The sequence below is a fragment of the Callospermophilus lateralis genome, chromosome 6, assembly GCF_048772815.1.
Source record: "Callospermophilus lateralis isolate mCalLat2 chromosome 6, mCalLat2.hap1, whole genome shotgun sequence".
NCBI lineage: Eukaryota > Metazoa > Chordata > Mammalia > Rodentia > Sciuridae > Callospermophilus > Callospermophilus lateralis.
Window position 1 is genome coordinate 7,362,420 of NC_135310.1, and position 19,156 is coordinate 7,381,575.

At 53.7% G+C, this 19,156-nt stretch overlaps 1 protein-coding gene across 1 annotated transcript in view; it reads left to right on the forward strand.

Moving 5' to 3' along the window:
- The window catches only part of Agpat4 (1-acylglycerol-3-phosphate O-acyltransferase 4), a 101,598-nt gene that overhangs the window by 61,912 nt on the left and 20,530 nt on the right, over positions 1-19,156 (forward strand). The window lies entirely within an intron of this gene.

The following is a 19,156-nucleotide window of genomic DNA, read 5'->3' on the forward strand; positions in this document are numbered from 1 at the left end:
TTCTCAGTGGAAAGACTGGACACTGGGGGCAGGAGACAGTAGCCGACAGCCGACCCACAGGTCTGGAAGTAAGTTGATGTCAGCTCCTGGCTGGAGCCTCACCTAGGGCTATTCAGGTGAGCAGCTCATCCCCGTAGCCTGGTCTTCCTCCTGGCATCGCAGCCTCAAGGCGGTAGGATTCCCTACTGGTTGTTCAGGGCTCCAGAAGTGAATGTTCCAGATCAGAGTGCTGGAGGAGCTCTGCCTTTTATGATCTGACCTTAACAGTCATGCGTTACTTCTACCCCACTCTCCTGGTAACAAGCACCATGGGCACCTCCCAGGGCAAGAGGAGGGGAATTCTGGCCTACTTTTGAGGGGGCAATGACTACATTCTAAAAGAGCCTGGGGGAGATGTGATATTGTTACTGCCATCTTTGGAAAGTATAGTCTGCTGAGATCATAGTTTTAAAATGCGTCTCTGACCGTCTTTCCTGCGATTCATTGACCCTGACGCTTGGGGTAGGCTGGACTTAGTGACTTCTATTAAGTGGCACAAATGATGCTGCATGACTTCTAAGGCGAAGCCATAAAACCCGTGGGTTCTGCCTGGTGTTTGCCCCGTCTGTGTCCCTCTGTCCACTCTCAACCTGGGGAAGCCAACAACCAAGACCTTCACGCATGAGAACTTCTCAGTGGTCTTCAGAGAGGCCCTTCAGCCAATAACCAGCCCCGACTCACTGAGCTCAGGCAAGTCCAGCGGAATTCTTGACTTCACCTCCCAGGGACCCCAAGCCAGAACCCCAAGGCTTGGCATGTCCTTGACTCCTGGCTCCGGAAGCCATCAGGGACCACTGTTTATAGTTACCCTAAGCCACCCGATTTGGGGTACTTGTTACTGAGCAGTAGGTAGCCCATGCATACGGGGCACATCAGTGTGTGGGAGAGGGAACTGGGTGTGAACAGAGTCCCCTGGTCCCAGCGCCAGGTCAGGGAGGCGTCCTGGAGGAGAAAAAGAGTGAGGAGTCTCTGGAGGCTTAGACTGGGAGTGGCAGGCTGAGCTCTGTGAACTTGAGCGGGCCAAGTGAAAACCCTGGAAAAAGGAAAAGAACTGGGGTCGAGTTAATTGTCCACAAAGTGGAGACTTCCTTCTGGACTGGTCAGAGAACCCGTAGAGCTAATGCAGTTCCAGAGTGGAGGCCAGGACCCCGTTCTTGTGGGGACACAGTACTCCACCAGCCCCTCTGCCCTTTACCAGCCTCAACATGGCCCTGGGGTGGTCTAAGACGCAGACTCTCAGGCCCTCTCCCCAGACCCAGGACTCTGCGCCATGGTGAGTTGACGGCGGCCAGGGCTCGTTACTTCTGAAGCTCTGCTGCAGAGGGCAGAGGCCCTGTGCCCCCCCCCCCCAGAGCTCCTGGCCCCTCCCAGGTGGAGCTCATCGGGGAGAAATTCAGTTGACAGCCTGGAAACCCAGAAGTGACTAATAAAAGAAACAGAAAACCATCTCTCCCGGTTTTTTATAAATGACTTTCTTATTTCTATGTTCTATTTTTAACCTGAAGTGCTCTTTGAATAAATATAAGACTTAGGGGAAAAAAAAAAAGTCAATTGGTTCCTGCAATTTTCCTTTCTTCAAATAATTTAACATCTCTCTTGGGATTGTAGTGCTCATTAATCCAGTCCCAAGGAAAATTGTCATTTTCATTAACGGCTTCTTAACCTTCGCCTTATCTGATTAGGTGAAGAATGAAGGCTCCCTTGCAAAGCCTCCGTCCCCTCTCCCCTGCCAGCTAATGTTCTCCAGAAAGGACTGGACACCACTATTGCAGAGGAATCCAGCTGACAGTGGGACGAGGTTCCCTTTGTAGCTGCCCGACTTAGGACCACCTCCTCAGCCAGAGAAGAGGCACAGGCAGGAGCCGGGGAGCTTCCGATGCCGCTGATGGAGGACTGGCTACCCCTGTAGCCCCCCAGCCACCACCCGCCAACCTCCCCGGGCTCAAGAGTGTCCATTCAGTTGATGCACTTGATGGCCTGAGTGGCCCCAAGGACAAATGGATCCTCATCTGGATTCAAATATAAAACCTATTGGTCACAGGTTTTTGTTTGATTGATTGTTTGGGGTGTGTGTGCGTGTACGTGTGTGCGTGTGTGTGTGTGTGTGCATCCGTGTGCATGCAGTGTTGAGATGGAGCCCAGGGAGGGCCTCATGCATACCAGGCAGGTGCTCTGCCATTGTGCTGCAGCCCAGCCCTTGTCCCTGATTCTTGACCTAGGCAAGGGAGGGACCTACGGTCACGTTATAAAGTAACAACTGATAATAAATGATGAAGTGACAATTGAAGAGGAAAAGACACTGGTGATTCTCTTCAAAGCAGGCCTGTGGCATATGCCCACACGCCTGGCTTCCCCAGGTGCCGGCCGGCCCTGTCAGACACTGGGCAGAGGAGGAAGGAAAGGCTCAGGGAGCAGGGCTTCCCGTGGATAATCAGGATCTCACCACGGTTGTTTGGAGATTGTGGCCTATTATTTAAGATGAAACTCCAAACCAGGACAGCCACTCCATTATTTTCAGGCTTGCAGCTGCTTTAGCGCAGATCTTCATCTGGAGTATTAATGATGCCGACCGAGTGCTCACATGTCCACGCTGCCTCTTCTGGGCACTCTCCGCCCGTCCGCTCTGGAAGGCTCACATGGCCCTCTTGGCCTCGCTGAAGGCCCGTGTGGAGTCCTTGCTTCTTCCTTCCCTGAGGCCCAAATTCGCCCCGAGACAAAGTTCGCTCCCTGGAAAACTGCCAGTGCCTTTTCCTGTCCTTCATCTTCACCCCCGTGTCACTCTGGCCACCTTCAAGGAAGCTGGTGATCCAGGAGGCCAGAGCCGGAAAGTCTCCACGCAGGAATCGGCCTTGGTGGTGGGGGCCGGGGCATCACCCCAGACCTTCCCCGAGCTGGGACGGTGGGTGTGGCCTCAGCCTGCCTAAAGGGGCCCCTGTCCTAAAGGGGCCCCTGTGGACAGGCACATTCTCGAGCTTTCCTGAGATTCAACGTGTGTGTGTGTGTATGTGCTGGTGTGTCTGCGTGTGTCGCCACACCACACCCCCTGCGCGGCAGCGCCGAGTCAGTGTCTGAGTAACTGCCGCCTGGCCTAGGAGAGTGTAGGACTGGCCATCGCTCGACCGTGCCAGGGAGCCGTACATGAGGGTCTGTGCCCTTAACCTCGGCCTCCTTGGCCTGGGCTTTGAACGGCGAAAGAACCGCAGGCGGAGAGGGCACACCCAGGACAGTGCTGACGGGATGCAGACACGCCTGCTCGACACGCTCGCGGTGCTGCGGACAGGTGTCACCGTCCCCACCCCTGGCTCAGTGTGGCCGAAGGTCATTTATGCAGAAAGACTCAGAGGCCAATTAGTGGTTTTTATCAGTTCCCTCTAATTAGACAACTAGAATGCTTTTGGAGCCTGCATTATTGAGCCTGTCTCTAACATCCGATGTCCTACCATTGGCCAGTGATAAAATGCTCAGAATGAATGTCAACAGTCTGCCCCAAACTTTACTGCATCATGGACTCCAAAACAGATCTTGGGACCTCAGACAAGACAGCAGCAGTCTCCTGTCCACTGGTGCGAGGGCTCTCTGGAGGTCGGTGTGGAATCTTGGATAAGATAAACCAGGTGTTTTCCCCCAGTGAGCGGATGCCATCTGTTAAGCCTTGGGAAAAGCAGACGAGTTCAGGCCAGTTCCTCTGTTGACCGCCACATCCACTGCCCCGGAGAGTGGGAGAGGCCACGTGTGCGAGCAAGGTGCTGGGCCTCCCGTTGTTTGCCTGGTCGGCTTCCTTCAGCCGGAGCCACCTTGGGAAAAGGAGCGTGAGGCCCAGGGAGCTCAGATACCTCGCCCATGGCCCCGCAGCTGGAAGGTGACGGAGTCAGGATGCAAACCCGGCCCAAGCGGTCACTTATCTAGCTTCCGTCGACAGGTCAGGTTACCACCTTGGTTTGTCCTTGTCCCTGCAGAGGGCCCAAAGCAGGTTTCTCAATGGCAGCGCTACTGACATGGGGACAGGATGATTATGGTTACGGGGACTGTCCTAAGCCCTGCAGGGGTTTCGCCAGCACCCTGCCCCTCCTCCCAAGCTGTCACAACCCCAAATGCTGCAGATGTTGCCAACTGTTCCCGGGGATGGGATGAGGGACAGAATCACTGTCAGCCAAGAGCCATTTGCCATAGAATGAAAAATCAGTTGAAGGTTTTATGTACCACACCAGGTTAAAAGTAAGCAGTATAACTGAGGTTTTCATTATATTTTGGAGAAAAATATATAAGTTGTTTAATTTCCACTTTTAAAATGAGAATTAAAAAATAAACCCCTTTAATAAGCGTATCCGCGAAGCATATTTTAGTTCTTTTCTCCCCAAGGTACTGGAGAATGGAACCCAGGGCACTCGACCACTGAGCCACATCTCCAGCCCTCTTTATTTTCAGCTTGGAACAGGGTCTTGCTAAGTTGCTGAGGATGGCTTGGAGTTTGGATCCTCCTGCCTCAGCCTCCCAAGTTGCTGAGGTGGCAGGTGAACTCCACCATGACCAGGTCCCATTCTTTGTCACAGAAAATATTCACCAAGATCACGTGGAATAGAACTTTAATAAATAAAATCACCCGGAGCCTCCCAGGGCAGCACATCCCACTGTGTTTGCTGGGGCTCAGTCTTCAGTGTCCTTAGCAGCTCAAGGTCAGGGGCCGCACACATCCCTACTCTGAAAACACCCGCTGCCCGTCAGCACCCTCCATCTCCCGAGGGCTCTGGTGGGGAAGACGGGGGTTAGCTCCCTACTTTTCCAAGTGACCCACCTCCCCATTTGTCAGCATCCACTAGTAAAGAGTTACCGGTGGGGTTCCATGGAGCAGAGTTTGGGAATGTGGTTCCTGCACACGTGACCGACTGTGAATACCTTCTCTAGAAGTGACTTGTGAAGCAAAATCCTGCTGATGTCCCTGGACTGCAAGGACAATCCTGCCTTCACTCACGAGCTCCCTCCCCAGAGCCGACTCGTTCCCTGTCCATCACTTAAAGAAGCTGTCCAGGCACAGAGGTTGCCCTTTTCCAGTCTGGAGCTGAGCGTAGATGTTCACCCTGCCGGCCTTCCCCATCTTCAAAACACACTACTCCTTTCATCTCAGGGTTGAGATCCTCCCATGGCCTCCCATTAGGAAAACCCAAAGTCCTGGCCATGGTCTACGAGGACAGCTGTGGTCTACGAGGACAGCTGTGGTCTACGAGGACAGGTGTGGTCTATAAGGACAGGTGTGGTCTATAAGGATAGGTGTGGTCTATAAGGACAGATGTGGTCTATGAGGACAGGTGTGGTCGATAAGGACAGGTGTGGTCTATAAGGATAGGTGTGGTCTATAAGGACAGGTATGGTCTACAGGACAGGTGTGGTCTACAGGACAGGTGTGGTCTATAAGGATAGGTGTGGTCTATAAGGACAGGTATGGTCTACAGGACAGATGTGGTCTATAAGGACAGATGTGGTCTATGAGGACAGCTGTGGTCTATAAGGACAGGTGTGGTCTATAAGGACAGCTGTGGTCTACGAGGACAGGTGTGGTCTACAAGGACAGGTGTGGTCTATAAGGACAGGTGTGGTCTATAAGGATAGGTGTGGTCTACGAGGACAGGTGTGGTCTACAGGACAGCTGTGGTCTACGAGGACAGGTGTGGTTTACAAGGACAGGGGTGGTCTATGAGGACAGACGTGATCTGACCAACTGTGGCCTCTGACTTCACCCCTCTACCCCCTGGTCCTTCAGTCTCTCCACCTCCCACGGACTTGGGATGCACCTGGTGTGTCCCATGCAGGACTGGCCTTTTCTGTTCCTGCTGCCGCAGACCCTCTTCCATTCACTCCTTGGTGGATTTTCAGAGACCAGACCCCAGAGGCCTCCCTACTTCCCTCCCTCAAGCTGCCCACTCCCCCTTCCCCTGAGGTGTGTTCCTGTACCACACCCCCTGCCCCCGCCCGTCCGTCGCCCGCTCCTCCATGACCCTCCAATTCCAAGAGGACTGAATCTTGGTCTCCTGCTCACGCAGAATCCCCCTGTGCCCAGGACTGGGCCAGGCGCCTAGGAGTGCTCCTCTGGTGTTTGCTCAGCGAGGAGTCCTGATGTCACCACCGGACATCCGATTTCCTGTGTGTCCTCCCAGCTGACCTCTCCTGGCTCCTCGGGTTCAACACACTAAATTAAACACGACCCCAACTCTAGTTTTCACCCAATTCTGTTGCTTCTGACCTCCTTAGGACCCCAGGTTGCCTGCCCCCAGCCTGACCCCTCACTTGATCACACCCACCCCAGTCACGGTGTCTTGTTTGATGTCACTTCTGTGTGTCATTTGGCACTGATCACCTTCTCCTTCCTTTTCAAATATTCTGTTAGTTTCCAGAACATACTTCTCCTGACTTCCCCTGGCCTCCCTAACTACCCTGATCCTGAAGTTTTCTTGATATCGCTCTGAGTCGGACCCAGAGGAGCCCCCAAAGCCTCCCTATGTCCCAACTGCAGCACTTCTTTCCTCCCATCGACAGACTCCAGGGAGCGAGTCACAAGGAAGGAGCGAGGATCACCTTTCCGTGGTGTGACTGTGATGTCCTTAAGGACATTAAGTCGTATCAGGCTCTTGAATGTCAAGTGCAGCAGCTGTATGTGTCACGGAGCCCTGTGGGAGCACGCTGCCCGGGTCACTGTGCAGAGGACAGGGAGAGCTTTCCTAGTAGATGCTGGGCAAGGTGTGAGCCTGGTGAGCTCTCTCACCCGGTCGCCTGGCTGCTGAGCGCAGGAAGGCTGGCGCACCTGGCCGCTGACCTGCGACAGGCAAGACAGGAGTAACGCCCCTGTTGACGGACCCTGGGGGCACAGCAAATGCCCTGTGTCTCCGTCTCCAGACGTGTAAAGTTTGGAACCAAGAGAGGGAGGGCAGCTTTCCTAGAGGTCATTCCTGGAATTCGCTGGTCTTGAGCGTCGTTGAGAGGGCCCGGGCGAGGCGCGGCTGGAGCCCTCAGTGGCTCCAGGGCCTCTGTTCCCTCCGCGTCTCTGACCCCTTGGTGAGTTCTAAGTGTGCTCTCACGGCAGGCATCACGCGCACGTCAACAGATACACACTAAGTGCACTCTAGGAAACGCTCTGAGCTTTTAAAAATGCCTGGCTGTTGTTCAAGCCACTGCTTCTGATGATGGTGACGTCACTGTGTTTCTAGATGGCTTTAAAGTTTGGAGTGACTGAGCCTTCACCGCAGGACCTGCTGCACGGTGAACGTGGTTTAGAAGGAGTTCGCAGTCCATTCCGTGTCCCAGGACAGTTGGCCACTCTCTCCTCCTGAAGACTTGCATTGAACAGGGAAGGCTGGAATCTTACCCCCCAAATCGTAGCTAACTGCTTACCTTCGGCTACTCTTGGGTTAAGTGGAAATGTTCGACTTCTGAATGATGTTTCTGGTGTAGTTAAATTAGACTGTATTATGTCCTCCCGGAGAAAAGAACATATTCAATTTTGGACTTAGATAATGTTGAGATCCCAAGAGGGTCCCAATCAATAGTGTCCCTCTCAGTTATTTTTCTGAACAATTTGAGAAATTAAGCAAAGCCGTGAAAGATGGTGGCAAAAATGGTCCCTTTACGCTGAAGGAGGCTCACTTGAAGGCCTTGTGTGGGAGCTGATAAATAAATAGGTTTACTAATAAACCCTGTGCTTTAGGGTTTATGGATTTGCCCATCCAGGCCCAGGCAGGGCTGGCCCCGGGCAGCTCTGCACGGTCAAGGAGAGCAGGTCCCAGGGAGTTCGATTCACTCTCGCGGAAGTGTCGAGCCCAGCCCAGCCCAGATGCCCATCTAACCTTCCCACCTTGACCCCTCTGTGGGTCACTCCCCCTCAGCTGGGGCAAGTGAGCAAGGGTGCAGGGACACACCCCTGCTGAGAGGGACAGGTGGCTCTCTCTAAAAGACTGTCGCATCCACGAGCTTCTCAACTGTGTGTGGAGCTGCGACTGGACCCAGCCCCAAGTCTCCTGACCAGAGGGGAGAGGGTCAGCGTCTGCTCCCCAGCAACAGCCTGGCAGAGGAAGCATATGCCTGCTCGTGCACACACCCACACCCACACACACACACACATGCACACACTCACCCACACTCACCCAGACTCACACACCTGCACTCACACACACCCACACCCAGTGCCACACTCACACACCCACACATGCCACACACACCCCACACACCCACACACTCACCCACACTTACACATCCACACATACCCATACACACACACACACACACGCACACACACATGCACACGAGGCATAGCAGCCACATTGGGGAACGTGTGACAGGGGAGGCAGGAATGGCTTATCGGGTGTCACTGTGACATTGCCAGGATTCTGCCACTCTGCTAGGTCAGTGCTGTCTGCTAAAACATATGGAGGACCACATACACAATTTCTAACTTTCTGGGTAGACACATTAAAGAAATGCAAATAAATAGGTGTGATTAATTCTAACAATGTATCTTATGAACACATTCTATCAAAGTATTTTTAATTGCGTTTTAGCCATTCAAAAACCATGACTGAGGTCTTCTGCTTTCTCTCTGTGCTGAGTCTTCCCGGGGGTATTTCATGCTCTGGCGTGTCTCCACTCGGACTGGCCATGTTTCAGATGCTCCCGGGCAGCTGCGTGTGGGAGATCAGAGCCAGGACCACAGCGGTGAGCCTGTTGTACAGTTGGGAACTGAGGCTTCGAGAAGTCAACTACCTTAACACAGAGCTGAGGTCCATTTCCAAAGGCACGGCAGCTAACGGTATTTTGCCGACGGTATTTTGCCCAGTCTCTGTCTGTGAGCACTTAAAAATCCAGGATAAAATAGGTGTTTAAGGTCTACATAAAAATGAGGACATCCAGGTGAGTCTAGGGGACCACAGGAGTCCAGAGGGGTCAGGGCTCCAAAAGTGCTTTTGAGCTTAGGTACTAGCCAGGCCCCGTGAGCATCAGCGGTTCCCGCCATGTGCAGCCGACATCCAGCCCAGCGCCTGTCCAGGGTCCAAGAGGAGATTCTTCCTCCATAAAAGTAGAACCTCGAGTGGCTATAACCTCAATCAAAAAAATCAAAATAAACCCACCCCCAGGCCCCGTGGTCCTCAAGGAATTTGCATCGGTTCTGAGATGTCCCCGAAGCTGTGGCCACAGAGCCGCCTGCCTACTGAATACAGTGTGAGTCGCCCACACCCAGGAGCTCTGCACACGCCCAGCCTCAGCCTGCGCCCACACGGTCCTGGGCCCGGTGGAGCCCATAAGGAGCAAGAAGAAAAAGAAGAAGAAGGAACTTAGGGGGGTTTTCAATGCACCAGAAGAATCTCTAAACATGAAAAATCACTAAATGGAAAAACTCAGTACACAGGTTCCCTGTCAGCTTCAACACAGCTGAGTGTCGCAGGACCCGACTGTGACCATTGGCAGTTCCCCTCCTGATTTGCAGACTGGATGGTGGTTGAGTAGAACCGGCCTGGGCTGAGTGTGGGCTGCAGGTCCGCTGTCTTGTGCCTGGGGTACTGCAGCGGTCCTCTCCTGGTGTTCCCACCTGTGGAGTATACTCTGCCTGCTTCATCCCAGAGGGGACATTTCTAGGACATTCGTCACTTTGTACAGCCCACGACAAGCGCTTAAGAATTAGCCTTTTTAATACCGTATTTTTAAAGGATTCACATCCTGGGTCGTGGTGATGCTGAAGAGTCTGAACACCAAGACCAGTGGTTTAGCAGCCTGATCCCAACCCATCTGTCCGCAGGGAAAGCTCTTCTCCCCTGCACACCTGGATGTATGTGCCAAGAACAGACCTTGACTGTCACTGAACCTTGGGGCCTGGTGTCCTAGACGAATAGACCTGACTGCAACCCAGGGCCACAGCTGGGGTATCCCCAGGGGCACGTGGAAAAGCCGCTCTCCAGGGAAGTGCTGTTGGGTGGCGCTGGAGCCCCTGATCGGTTGGGCCTGTGGGAGGGCCATAGGCCGCGGAGAGTGTCCTCCAAGGGGACCATGGGATGCTGGCCCCTACCGTCCCTCCTGTTGGCTTCCTGGACATGAAGTGAGCAGTTTTCCCAGCCACATGCCTCTGCCATGAGGTGCTGGCTCCCCACAGGCCTAGACCAACGGCCATGCGACCATGCACTGCCACCTCAACTCCCCTCCCTCCCAGTCACTGTCTCAGGCCTTGTCAGAGAGGCGGAAGCCGACCCGCCCACCCAGGGCCAAAGCACCGACTTTCCCAGAGAGAGTGACTTCGAGTCATGTGTGAGTTATCCCTTGTTCCTTTTCCCACCAGCGGGGACTTGGCCTAAGGCTGGTCTCCGAGGTTTGGAACACTCTGAGGCCGAGGAGGGACGGGAGTCTTTGGGCTCTTGATCAGTACCCTAGGTCCCAGGGCCTGCAGTGCTGCGGTCTTGCTGGCTTCTGGGTGCGCTTCTGTCCGCTCTGTGGATGGGTGGTGTGAACCCAAACCAGCCGGGAGGGGGAGCGGTCAGAGCCAGAACCGTACTTATGTAGTTTCAGCATTTTTTATTTAATGGAAGAAATAAGAAAGGGTCAAATCAGTCCTTCCTTATTTTTCACTAGTAGAGTTTGTTTGTTTGTTTTATGGAAATGAAGAAGGAACCCAGGGCCTCCCGGTGCTGGGCAGTTGCTCTATGCCCAATGCTGCTAATGGACTTTATTTCCTAAGAACTTTGTAAGTTTACAGGAAAATTGATCAGAAAGCTCCTGGGTACTCCCCTACACACACATGCGCGCGTGCGTGCACACACACACACACACACACATACAAACATACACTTTCGCACATGCACACGCACATACGCATGCCTCCCCCCCCCGCCCCCCCGCTCATGGTTCCACCTGTCTTACATGGATTTGTTAAAATTGATGAACCAAAGTTAATACATTATTACTTACTAAGTCTGTAGTTTACATTAGGGCTCACACTGTGTTGTACATTTTATAGATTTTGGCAAACACATCTGAAGTACCCACTGCACGTAGTGAACTTTCACTGCCCTAAAAATGCCCTGTGCTACCCTTATTAATCCCTCCCTCCTTTCCCTGACCCCTGGGACTTCTCAGGTACATGGACATTTGAGTACAGCTTATCTAAATGACATCAGTTTGATAGGTTTTTTGTTTTTTTTTTTTTTGGTACTGGGGACTGAACCCAGGCATGCTTTACCCTTCAGTCACATCCCCAGCCCTTTTTATTTTTTATTTTGAGACAGAGTCCAAGTTGCCAAGGCTGGCCTTGAATCTGCGATCCTCCTTCCTCAGCCTCCAAGTCGTTGGGATTCCAGGCGTGAGCTGGCCCTGGTTTGTTTTAATTCCCATATTTCACAGATTCTGAGATGTCATGGATTGTAGGAACATCTTCACGAAGTGTCTCTAAGAAGGGAAAAGAAAGGCCCCAATTAGACTAAGGTGAATCATCAACAGCGAGGCTCATCCTAGTTTCGGGCATGTGAAATGTGAGCCAAGAAGCACCTCTGAACCGATGACCTGTGTCACCGAGCTGGGGCCTGCCCGAAGTACAGTGCTTTGCTGAAAACAAACGCAAATTCCCCAAAGAACCATGTTCAAGGTTTGAGTTTGGCTTTCTTTTGGTTGGGGGGGGTGGACCCTGGTGAGGACAGAGTGGGTAGAGATAGCGAAGCAGGAGGAACTGGAGCAGGTGGCAGGGAACGAGAGACCGACAGGGTGTACACTGGCCTGGGGGAGTGTGGGGACAGGTGTGCGGTGCCGGTGAAACCGCTGTTGACCGGTGACGAGTTCTTGCTTCCCCAATGTTGAAGAATAACACCAAAGAAGCACGCCGAGGCAAGGTCAGAGTAGAAATTAGAAGTTTATTAAAGGACAGCAGAAAAGACTTCTCCCGGAGGAAGAAGGGGACCCAAGAGGTGGAATCCGTGGAAGGGCTGTTCTTTCCCCTTTTTATAGTTCTTTCAGTGATGGAATGTAGGTTGGAGGCCTACAGGTGGGCTTAATTATCACCTTTTGGGATGGGCTATCTCCAAGTCTGTTGGGGCTGTTTCCTGGGCTCCATTAACATTTCTTTGAGGTGGACTTTGGCCCAGGGCCTTTTCAGGACTCATTAACATTCCATGAGTTGTCCTGCGTTTTCCCTGAGTCATTCCCAGCATGGCCTCCATTTTCGATTTCACTCGATATTAGACCTGATTTACCTAACTACACTGACTACCTAACTTTAAATCTGGCTTCACCGGCTATGGTCTCAGGCCCCCCAGGTCCCGGTGTGGAAGGCACAGACCAGAGAGAAATCCTCAACACTTTCCGAGCCTGTTTCTCTGGCTGCGTCGGGGAACGTGAATCTGGACAGGTGACCATGGGATCAGCACTGAGCTCCTGTGTGTGACAGGCCAGCCCACCGCCTGAGCTCAGCAGGAGCAAGGCTGGTCCTCCCCACTGCCCCAGCCCCTTCTTCCCTGCAGCTGCCTCTCACTGGGCCCCTGCCTGGACTGTGGCCGTCACCTGAGCCCTGGGACCTCCTCCAGTGCCATCCCCACACGCCAAGCCGCAGCCCTGGTCACTGGGCCTTCAGCCACCACAGGTGCCACAGAGAACCCCTAGCTCCAGGCGGGGCCTCAGGACAGGGTGCTTCCAGGTGGAAGGATCTGGAGGCCTGCGGTTGGGGGGGCTGTCTCCTGGGAGCTGCCAGATGGCTGCGGTGTCTGCAGGTGCGGAGGACCCGGCCTGCCCATGTGTCACAGCCAGGGAAGGGCCCAGGGGATGGCACAGCGGCCAGTGGACGGCACCAGTGGCTGTCGGCATCCCTCACAAAGTCAGGGTCACAGAGTGAGTAGAGGGTCAATGAAGTGCTCCAGTTGCGTCCCCGTGGGGGCGGCACCGGTGACAACAGCTGCTGCTCCGTGGCCGCGTGTCCTTTATTCTCCTCTTAGCCCTCTCTGTGTCTGGGATGCGAGGACCAGCAGGGCCCCCAGGTGACTCAGCTGCAGGGCTTGCCCTGGACTCACTGAATAGCCCAGTGTGCAGGTGGGGGTCAGCAGGGCTGTGTGGGCGCGCTTTACCTGGTGGCACCTGGCTGTCCCCAGTAGCCTTCCTGGTGAGGACCTTGGTGGGCCTGGGTTCCTGTGACTTGCTGAGCCTGTATGTGCCTCTGGGTGCCCCCACACAGTCTCTCTACCACAGCCTGGGCCGGGTGCCATATGCCCAACAGATGCCAAGGCAGGGCACAGATGTCACTCACCCCCGTCTCCAAGCCCTGGAGCCTCGGCTGACATGCCTCCTCCCTCCTCCCGCCTGGCATTTCTCCTGAGTGTCATTTGCAGCCTGGGTCCTGGGGAGCAAAAAGAGCCCCTGTCTCTTTCACCTTCGGCTTCAGTTCCATTGGTCGTATGGGTTGAATGACCAGCATTACAAGTTTTCAATCTTTTACTCAATGAATGGCTCCAGTTCTTGTTAGGTAAGAATCTCAGATGCTTTTAGTGAGTGCTAATGAGCAGGGGATGCCTGACCAACTGGGAAGGTGAGTGCTTCGGGGCACGGCCGTGCCTTGGTTCTCTTGGACCTGCCTGTTGCACTGACCGCAGGCCCCTGGCCCGCCGTGGCGCTGGTTCTGTTGCAACCCAAGCTCTTGGCCAGCGACCTTCCCGTCACAGCCCCCCCTTTCCCTGGTACTGCCGATTGGATCTTCAGTGTCCCTCCCGGCCCATTAACTGAAGGCTTGGTGTCCGCCTGTGGCTCTTCCAGGAGGTGGTGGAACCTGGAGAGGTAAAAGGTTAGGGCACTGGGCATGTGCCCAGGAAGGGGATGTCGGGAGCCTGGCCCTTTTTTCTCTCACTTCCCAGTGGCTGAGGTGAGCAGCCTTGTTCCTCCAAATGCTTCCACCATGATGGGCCAAAGCAGGCCCCAAGATAGAGGACCCAACCAGCCATGGACTGACCCCTCTGAAACCATGGCCCCAGTAAGTCTTTTCTCCTTTACGTTGACATCACAGGTATTTTCCACAGCCGCAGAAATCGCCCAATACCCCTGGTCAGGGTCATCCCACAGGTGCCCTGGGTGTCTTTCTGAGTCATGTTGGAGGTACCGTTCCGTCAGCTTCCTCACTGCTGCTGTCATGCCAGATTCGTGGGACCCCAAAAGACCTCCAGGAGCCGAATCCGATGCAGTCACACAAGAGTCTTTATTGCAAGCTCCAGCCTGGACTCACAGCCGTTCCCGATGCAGCGGTCCCAGGGAGTGAGTCCCGGTCCTTTGTTCAATGAGATTTTATAGGTTTTGGGGGATACTCTATGCGTCACAACATCACACAGCAAATCATTCCACACCACAGGAAAGTCAAACAACCACTCTTAACATTGATTAGCACATCCAATGGAGGGAACAAGTTGGGTAGGGGTGATTGGTTAGTTCAAGAGGGGGATTCCTTTGAACTGATTGGTTTGGGCCACGAGGGGAATACGTGCTGAACTACATGGTTTCCCAACATGTTATCAATCACCACAAACTACTGGGGGGTCATCTGGCATTCTAGTATTTTCCCTGTCTCATGCTGATTGGTGGCTGCTAGGGGGCTGCTATGGATCCCCACCTAGCCTGACTGAGTCAGGGACACCTGGCGCTGCAGATCTCTCCTGTTATTTGTAGACAAACAACTTAGCAGGGTGGGTATGTGCCTAGGAGTGCTCTGAGGGTTTTTCCAATGACAAAGGTCACGCCCCTTCCTTGGACAGGCTTTGCTCTGAGGTAGAGGCTGGAATCTGTTGCCCCCATTGATAAGGGTGGGCAGGACAGGCTGAAATGGAGTCACATCAGTTTCTCACTGCGACTTAAAGACCCAACCAGAGCAACTGTAGACGAGGAAGAGTTTATTTTGAGGGTGCACAGTTTCAGAGGTCTCAGTTCATAGAAGGCCGGCTCCATTCCTTGGGGCTCCAGGTGAGGCCGGACATCATGGCAGAAGAGTGTGGCAGAGGGAAGCAGCTCACCTGATGATCAGGAAGCAGAGAGAGACAGACTCCACTTGGCCGGATATAAATTATGCCCCAAAGCCATGCCCCCAATTTCCACCTCCAGCCACACCCCACCATTTCAGGGGATGCCCGAACAAGTTAATCAAATTAACTCAGTCAGTCCCTATCAGAGGATTGACTTCACTGATTGGGTCAAGACTCCCACAACCCAATCACTTCTCCTGAGCCTCCTTGCATGGTCTCACGGTGAGCTTTTGGGGGACACCTCACAACCAAACCATAACAGTGCCCAAGACTGTGTCCTTTGCAAGACCATGGAGGGCGAGTGGACGTATGGGATCTGTTGCCCCCATTGATAACGGTGGGCAGGACAGGCTGAAATGCCTTCATGTTGATGGAGCCCCCAGCACCCACAGAGTACTGGCGTCCCGAGCATCCCGGGCTGAGGGCACACAGTAGTTCTGGCAATGGCGCAGGAGCGTAAATGAAACCCGAGTCCATGGAGGTGTTGGTAAGTCGCACACAGTTATTTACCCAGGAACACCTAACTAAAACACCAACTAGGAAGTCATTCAGCTAAAGGCAGAAGCTTCCCAAGCATCCACCATGTGCGGGGTGGGGTGCTGAGCCAGGACGTGGGAATCCAGCGGTGAGGCAGAGGTGGGCCAGGCGTCAAAGGTGACACAGTGTGACTGACAGAACTGTTCATACTCTGTGGCAGTGGGTGTTACACGATTGGGCTCCGCCTTGAAGGAGGAGCTTGCATTGGGTGTCCAGGCAATAGGAAGGGGACTGTCTCACTGTTGACTCATCATAGAATTGAAAGGTCTTTTTGCAGGACAATTTGGAAGTATCTGTAAAATTTTAAATATGTATACTCTTCAACCCTTGATTCCATTTTTTTTGGTATATCTAAGTTGGAGAAATACATGTACAAGTATTTTTTAAACCATGTATTTTTAATGATGCTGATATTATTTGTAATAGTACAAAAAGAGGGGGGAATGCTAATCAATAGGTGAATGGCTGGAGAGTCATGTTACACCCATACCATGAACTTGGGAAGTTGCCATTTTAGCTAATTTTTAACCTTGAAATGGATATTTTATATATTGAACAAAGAATGAGAGAGCTCCCTATATCTCCATTGCTTCATCTTTAAAGTGGGGATAACTGCTGGAAACAGCAGCATGTGCCTGTAATCCCAGTGACTCAGGAGGCTGAGGCAGGAGGATCACAAGTTTGAGACCAGTCTCAGTAACTTAGTGAGGCCCTGAGCAACTTAGCAAGACCCTATCTGAAAATAAAAAATAAAAGGGCTGGGGATGTAGTTCAGTAGTTAAGCACCCCTGGGTTCATTTGTGGAGGAGGGGTGTGTGTGTGTGTGTGTGTGTGTGTGTGTGTGTGTAGGTGTGTTGACGCCCAGGGAAAGGCTGGAAGCCTTCCTTCCCAACTGTCCCTCCTGTTCATGGTGGTTAGTCCTGGAGAAGGGATGGGATGGGCCAGTCACTGAAGGTTCTCAGTCAGTTCAGCCACTGGGACAGCCAGCACAGCCAGGTGCTTTCAGGGGCTGGTCATAGGAACTGCCTGATCAACTCTGGGGTGGTCAGGGGGTCTCCATAGGGCTTCATCCTGCACCTGAGGCTGGAGCCGGGCATTCACAGGGCAGGCAGGAGGGGCAAGGGACACAAAATGAGGAAAGTTATAGGTGGGAGCCCCATGAGAGGGCTGGATCTTGAATTGGTTCTTATTGCATCTGGCGTTGACGGGGATCTGGAGCTGATGGAGATCTGGCATCGGTGGGGATCTCGTGTTGACAGGGATCTGGCGTTGATGGAGATCTGGAGCTGATGGAGATCTGGCATCGGTGGGGATCTGGCGTTGACGGGGATCTGGCGTTGACCGGGATCTGGCGTTGACGGGGATCTGGTGTTGAGGTGTTGATGGGGATCTGGCGTCGACGGGGATCTGCCCGTGTTGACGGGGTGGGCATCTTGCCCAAGCTCTGGCCAGGGGGTCAGAGAAGCTGGTGACCAACCAGGGGAAGGAGGAGCGGTGCAGAGCAGATCAGAGCGGCACGTGCCTACAGAGCAGAGCCGCGCCCTTCCCTCTGCCACCTGAACTTCCCAGGCAGCCCTGTGGCGCTCCCAGCCCAGAAACAGACAAGAAAGGGAACTGGGAGCTGCGGCTCTGGCTCGCCTAGGGGCCCCATTCCAAGCTGCAAGAGGAGGTTCACGGGTTCCTCCGCATACAGCGGGGCTGTCTGGAGTCTTTTACGACGGGACCATATAATTATATTTCATGTGAAGAGAAAAAAAACAATGGAAACCTCTTGGTAAAAGAAGGAGGGAAATGAAACTCCCAGCAGTGAGACCTGGGTGCTGCTGCAGGGTCAGTGGCCTGTGCAGGTGAGTGAGGAACTGGGTCTTTCACTGGAGCCCACCGGCCACTGGCCCCTCGCTGGGTCACCGTGACCTCCTCCTCACTGGCTTGCCTGCTTCTGCCTTCCCAGTTCCGGTCTGTCCCTCGTTCCGTCAGATTGATGCTTCAAAATAGAAATTGGGTGTGTGTCTGTTTCAGAATATTCCGGGGGCTTCCTGTTGTCTTTACAGCAAAGTCATAAACCACCGCGCTGGTCCGACAGCCTCTGCAGTTCTCTCTCTGGGTCTCGTCTGTCTCCATCCCACCCCCGCCCTTCAGTGGTCCCACAACCTGTGGATGATAAAATGACCATGCACAGGACGGCTTGAAAAGTTGGCTGTTTATTGATCACCTACTATGCTCTGGGCACCCTGCACACAGGGTCACGTTTCATACCCAGAGTCTCTAAAAGCATTTGCCACCCCTGTTTTACAGACCGGGGGTGGGGGTGGGGATACTAAGACACAAGCCAAAGCCTCATGCCTAGTGAGTGGCACTGCAGGTTTGGAGCCTCAGTGGCAGGTTTGGAGCCAACTCCCTGAACCGACAGCCTGTAGCCATCCCTGACAGGCGCGTCTCTGTCCCCTCGCCACGCTGCTTTGTGATTCCTGAGCTGTCGTCCCTAGGCAGGGATCCCCAGGACAGCAGAGTCTGATCTGGGGGCCTGGGTCCCCCAGCCATCTCATGGTGCTCGCACATGCTAGGCAACCACATGGTGCTGGTAGAAAATACCAACGTGCCAGGTGCTCGGTGGGCACTGGGGTTCCACTCGGGTCAGGAAGAACCCAACAATAAACTTCTTGCCTTGTGGAGCCTGTGGTCGTAATGGGGGAGATGATCTCGTGCTGTAACCATAAGTGCTGGGCTGGGAGGGTCCTGGGGAACATGGAGTTGGTGGGCATGCACGCTGGCTTAGGCAGGAGGAATGTCCCTTGAGCCCCGTGGCACTCATAAGGTGTGAGTGGCACCAGCGTCTCTGCTCTGTCCACTGACTCCCATGTGCTGGTCAGGGAGCGGATGGGTCATGCCCCTCCTGTTTCTCAGAAATCCCTGCAGCACCAGAGCTTCTTTCCCGCCGCGGGGACAGTGGGATCCTTGCTGGGCGGCCCTGCCGGACTGTACCTGACTATTCCCTGGCTTGCCCCGTGGGGATCCACTGAGGCTGCTGCCCCGTGGGACAGCTGGACAGAGCAGGGCATGCTCTCTACTCCTGGAAAGAGGCAGCCGCCTACCATCCGCTTCTACAAAAGGAAGTGAGCATTCTCTCTTGTTTTTAAGGATACAGATCATGGTGACTTGTGGGAGCTTCCTGTCTGTAGTGCTCTGTGTGCCCGCCACGTGACTGCCACTCCTGGAACTAGGACACTGTGGCACTGTGAAGTTAGCTTGACCACAGTCCCACCGTGCCCCTCCTTGGCCTCTAGACTGTGAGACCTTGGAGAGGCCAGCCTCCAGGAGAAAGGACGGCCCAGGTCCCACCACTTGCCTTTGTGTGCATGGGGGGTGGGGTGGTGAGGGAGCCCTCTGCCAAATGGGTGATTAAAAAAAACAATTTGGGGGACTGTGTGACCATGCACATGGACAACATGCACCCCAGGGGCTTTCCTTGAGGCTACCAGGTTGGAAACTCATCACTTAGAGGCATGTTAAAGAGTATGCTCAAACTGGTCATCATCACCTGGAAGAGGAAGTCTTACATTTTCACAGTCTCCTTT